This window comes from Molossus molossus, unplaced genomic scaffold (assembly GCF_014108415.1).
Source record: "Molossus molossus isolate mMolMol1 unplaced genomic scaffold, mMolMol1.p scaffold_m16_p_1, whole genome shotgun sequence".
Classification (NCBI taxonomy): Eukaryota; Metazoa; Chordata; class Mammalia; order Chiroptera; family Molossidae; genus Molossus; species Molossus molossus.
Window position 1 is genome coordinate 34,160,163 of NW_023425344.1, and position 6,000 is coordinate 34,166,162.

The following is a 6,000-nucleotide window of genomic DNA, read 5'->3' on the forward strand; positions in this document are numbered from 1 at the left end:
GTTATCCGAAGGTTTGACTGAACAAACCTTGACAGTCATAGAGAAACACCACTACTTCATTCCGCTGGTGAGATGAAGTTGCGGGACCCAACTAGATCCTCACAGAGGGGATGCACAAAGATACGATTATTGGGAGACATGGTTCATTGGGTGGCCATCTTTGAAGACTATCATGTATACTTATATCATATATTTTTATATGTCTGAAATATTTCATAGAAAAATTGAATAACATTTTATAAAAGTAGTGTGATGATTAATTATATGTGTCAGTGTTGGTTGGCCACAGTACCCGACTGTATCAGCAAACATTATTCTAGATATCTGTGAAGGCACTTTTTAGATGAAGTCAATATTTAAATCTGAAGACTTGGAATAAAGTATATTATTCTTTGGATTTTTTGGGTGGGCCTCATCCAATCAGTTGAAGGCCCTAATAGAAAAAAGATTGGCCTACCCAGAGGAAGAGGGAATTTAGCCAGTAGACTACCTGCAGACTTGAACTGGAACTCTTCCTTGGTTTGCCAGCCTGCTGACCTACCCTAGAGATCAGATCTTAGACATGTCATCATCGATTGTTTTATGAGCCAATTCCTTAAATTACATTAATCTCTTTCTCTCTCTCCCTCACTCCCTCTTAGATTAGTTTCTCAGAATAACCTTAATCTAGCACAGGTGGTATGGGGATATAAGACTAAATGTTTATTGAATCTTGGGGGTACAAGTAAACTTTAAACTCTATATCCATTCAACAAGTTAAATTTTTTCTCTTGCCTTTCAAATGCCAATGAATTGTTCCTCAAAAAGGTGATATGGAATTATAATAGAACTTTTAACATTATCTTACAACAACTTATGGTCATTGTTGCTTTTAGGATGGGCAGTTTTTTGTGACAGAGGTAAATGTTAATATACATGAGCCATAATTTTGGTTCTAAATTAATCACTGTATTTTCATTTTGTCTTTTTGATTTTTAAACAGCCAAGTAAGTAATATATTCTCATTATAGGAATTTTGGAGATTATAAAACACTATAAAAAATAAAGCAAATTATGTACAGTGCAATTATTCAAATAAAACTATTTTTGACTCTTTCTTTTAAAAAAGTGGAGCAGGGGCTAAGCCTTCAAAGAAATATCACCATTTTATTTATAAGCTTTGGGAAAAATAGTGAACACACAGATTTGGCAATTAAATAAGCCCAAGAAGCAAAGAAGTAGAATGTATTATATATTTTATTGTATATATTTTCACTAAATAGTTTCATTTGAATAGTTTTTTTTAATTAGTGGTATTAAGAGATTCCTACTTCACATATTTACATACACAGAAGAAAATTAAGTTAGCCTATAGGATGTATATTTTCACTAATCATTCTAAGCACATATGTTCAGCTCTTCAAATTATTTAAGTAACAAAAATATTTAAAGAAAATTATAATGGCAGATATTTGTATGACTTTTCCAGTATTTTAAAATTCTCAATACAGAGTCACAGATCAGATTCACACAAAGTAAATAATCAGGGTATCACAGGTGCCTTCCATCAAACCCACACAGTCTTTGCAGTTAAATTTTTCTGTGAAGACTCAACACGCTGCAACAGTGATACATTTGGTCCTGAGAAGATTGTGAAGCCAGACTGCTCTTCATTACCATCTGGTGGCAACTGCATGGAGTGGCATTAACCATAATTTTAGAAGAGAGTTAAAGCAACTGAATGTCATACTTAGGAATAGAGAGAATATCCTAGTTGTTACTGATGAATATTTAAAATGTATGAGATAAAAATCAAAACCAAAGAAGAATTTGGGACCTCCCCTATAATAAAAATGTGTACCATAAAAGTTATTTGGGAATAATTTGCAATGGACAAAGCTTGAATATCTGATAAATGTGATTTCTGAAGAGAATGATTTCCAAATTATAACTGTTTGTTTTATGACAAAAAAGACAATGCAATTCTTTTTATTTTAGTGATAAATTATATGTAACCATTGTTCTGGGTTTACTAAATCATTTACTCATACATGTATTTCACATGCCATTTGCCAAAGAAATACCCTTTCCACTTTTTCTACCTGGGAAATATTTACATATCTTTAAAATTTTAGCTTGAATGGTGACTTGCTTGTGCCTATCTGTGCCCTCTGGCTAAAAGTTCTACTATTCATCCCTCCTGACTATTTTTGCATTATCTGCAGATCATTTGCTTAGTGATTCTTTTTTTTTTTTCTTTATTGATTTGAGAGAGAGAGGAAGGGAGAGAGAGATAGAAACATCAATGAAAGAGAAGATCTACTGGCCACCTCCTGAATGCCCCACACTGGGGATCTGGCCCACAATCTGGGCATGTACCCTGACCAGGAATCAAACCGGCAATCTCTTGATGCTTGGGTTGATGCTCAACCACTGAGCAACACCAGCCAGACATGATTCTTTTTATTAGTCTGAATTTCTCAAGGGCAGGGAAAGTGCCATATTCATTCTTATAAGCATTTACTACTTATTTATGTAAGGAATAAATTCAGGAAGTTCACTGTTACTTAAAAAATCTAAATCAAAGAAAACCTTTCATATTTCAGGCTTACCAGTGAAACAAGAACAAAGTTGGATTTTGGAGAAAGTAAATTTCGATAATGAGCTTTCAAATTTCCCACTTGCATCATAGAACCTCAAAGCCACAATAGAACCAAAGAAATCACCTAGTTCTACTAAATAATTTTAAATATGAGACTGAGGTTCAGAAAGAATATGTGACTTCCCAAAGTTCTATGACTAATAACCACCAGAATCAGGTTTGAATCCCTGCCTTCTGATTCTTTTATCAGTGTGATTTTCATTCTGCTGATTTAATCCCTGACTTCTCTTAAGAAAAGAATTAGTTTTAGGAAATCAGACTTTGAGTCTACAAACTAAATGCCCTTTTAGGGATCTGAATTCTAAACGTAATTCATAACCCAGCCAACATATATTTATAGGCCAGTTAAGAAATCATTAATTATGTTATAGGGCAATATGATAATATATTTACATCTTTTAAGTGCTTGATTTTTGTGCCAGCAGTTCTAGGAATTTACCCTAAGAAGATAATGAGGCATGTATGCCACGATTATGAGCACAATGAGCAACAAGACATCATTATTTTATTTTTCAATTAAAGTTAGCATTAATATCATTTTGTATTAGTTTTAGGCGTACAACTGTATACTTTACAAAGTGTTGTCCCCGATATTTCAAGTACCACCTGGCACCATACATAATTATTACAATATTGCTGACTATATTTTATAACTACCAATCTGTACTTATTAATCTCCTCACTTCTTTCATCCAGCTACCCAAACCCCCTCTCCTCTGGCATCCAAGAGTATGTTCTCTATATCTTTAAACCTTGCTCTATTTTGTTTGCTTGTTTATTTTGTTCTTTAGATTCCACATATAAGTAAAATCATGTGGTATGTGTCTTTCTCTGTCTGGCTTATTTTGCCTAGCATAATAATCTCCAAGTCCATTCATGCTGTAGCGAATAGTAAGAATTTATTCTTTTACTATGGCCCAGTAGTATTCCATTGCATAAATGTTCCACAGCTTTTTTATCCACATAACTGCTGATGGACTCTAGGGCTATTGTAAATAGCATATGTATGGCCAATAGACATATGAAAAGATGCTCAACATCACTGAACCTAGGGGTGTATATATTCCTTCAAATTAGTGTTTGGGGTTTCTTCAAATATATGCCTGAAAGTTGAATTGCTGGGTCAAAAGGCAGTTCCACTTTTAATTTTTTGAGGCGCTTCCACACTACTTTCCACGGTGGCCACACCAATCTGCACCAACAGTGCATGAAGGTTTCTTTTTCTCTACATCCTCTCTAAATCTTATTGTTTGTTGACCTACTGATTATAGTCTTTTGGACAAGTGTGAGGTGTTATCTCACTGTGGTTTTAATTTGCATTTCTCTGATGATTAGTGATGTTGAGCATCTTTTCATATCTCTATTGGCCATACATATGTTATTTTAAAAGAAGTGTCTAGCCAGGTCCTCTGCTCGCTTTTAATTGGTTTGTTTGTGGCCTGTTGGTTTGTGTATGTGTGTGTGTGTTGAGTTGTATACATTCTTTATAATTTTGGATATTAATCTCTTATCAGATGTATCATTGACAAAGATCTTCATCGATTCAGTAGGTTGTCTTTTCATTTTGTTGATGATTTCTTTGCTATGCAAAAACTTTTTAGTTTGATGTAGTCCCATTTGTTTATTTTTTCTTTTGTTTCTCTTGCCTGAGGAGATATGTCAGAATAAATATTGCTAAAAGAAATGTCAGAGTGACTCAGTGGATTGAGCATGGTGTCATGGACTGAGAGGTCCTGGTTCGATTCTCGATCAGGGCACATGCCTGGGTTTCGGGCTTGATCCCCAGGGGAGGGCGGTGCGGTGCAGAAGGCAACCGATCAATGTATCTCTCTCACATTGATATATCTAGCTCTTGCTCCCTCTCCCTTCCTCTCTTTCTAAAAAAAAAAAAAAAAAGAAAAAAAATGTCAGATTTTACTGCCTGTTTTTTTCTAGGAGGTTTATGGTTTTGAGTCTTACATTTAAGTCTTTACTCCATTTTTTAGTTTGCTCTTTTATATGGCATAAAAAGGTGGTCTAGTTTCATTTTTTGCATGTATCTGTCCAATTTTCTCAACACCATTTTTTTAATAGACTGTCTTTACTCCATTGTATGTTCTTGCCTCTTTTGTCACAGATTAATTTACCACATAAATTTATTTCTGGGCTCTCTATTCTGTTCCATTGATTTATGTGTCTGTTTTTCTGCCAGGACCAGGATGTTTGATATCAGGTAGCATGATACCTCCAAATTTGTCTTTTTTTTTCCCCCAAGATCATTCTTGCTATTTGCGGTCTTCTATGTTTCCATACAAATTTTTGGATTATTTGTTCCAGTTTTGTGAGAAACTGGTATTTTGATAGGCATTGCATTGAATTTATAGATTGCTTTGGGTAGTATGGACATTTTAATGATGTTAATTTTTTCTATCTATGAGCACTGAATATGCTGTCATTTGTTTGTATCTTATTTGACTTTGTTCTTCTGTGTTTTGTAATTTTCCAAGATTTATTCTTAGATAATTTTTATGCAACTGTAAATAGGATTATTTTCTTAATTTCTCTGATAGTTCATTATTAGTGTATAAAAATGCAACCGATTTCTGAATATTTATTTTGTATCTTGCTACTTTACTCAATTCATTTATCAGTTCTAGTATTTTTTTTTTTTTTTTTTTTGTGGACTCTTAGGAATATTGGTCTATAATCGTATTTCTTTGTAGTGTCTTTATCTGGTTTTGGACTTAGGATAATGTAGGCCTTATAAAATGAGCTTGAGAGTGTTCCCTTCTTTGAGATTTTTGGAATAGTTTAAGAAGAATAGGTGTTAGTTCTTTTTTAAATGGTTGGTAAACTTTAGCTATAAAGCCAACCAATCCAGGACTTTTCTTTGTTGGTATTTTTTTTATTACTGCTTTGATTTTGTTGGTTGTATTTGGCCTGTTCAGATTTTCCATTTCTTCTTCATTCAGTCTTAGGAAGAGTGTATGTTCTAGGAATTTATCCATTTCTTCTGGATTGTCCAACTTGTTGACTTATATTGGGTCATAGTATGTTATTATAATCTTTTGTATTTTTGTGGTGTCAGTTGTTACTTCTCTTTTATTTGCAATTTTTAAAATTTGAGTCTTCTCTCTTTTCTTGATGAGGCTGGGTAAGAGTTTCTCAATTTTGTTTATCTTTTCAAGGAATCAGCTCTTGCTTTCATTGATCTTTTGTATTGTTTTTTTAGATTCTATTTTTTGTAATTTATTTCCACTCTGATCTTCATTATATTCTTTTTTTCTATTTGCTGTGGGCTTTGCTTGTTGTTGTTTCTAGTTCCTTTAGGTGTAAGATTAGATTGTTTATTTGAGAATTCTTTCTTTATTATTTTTTAA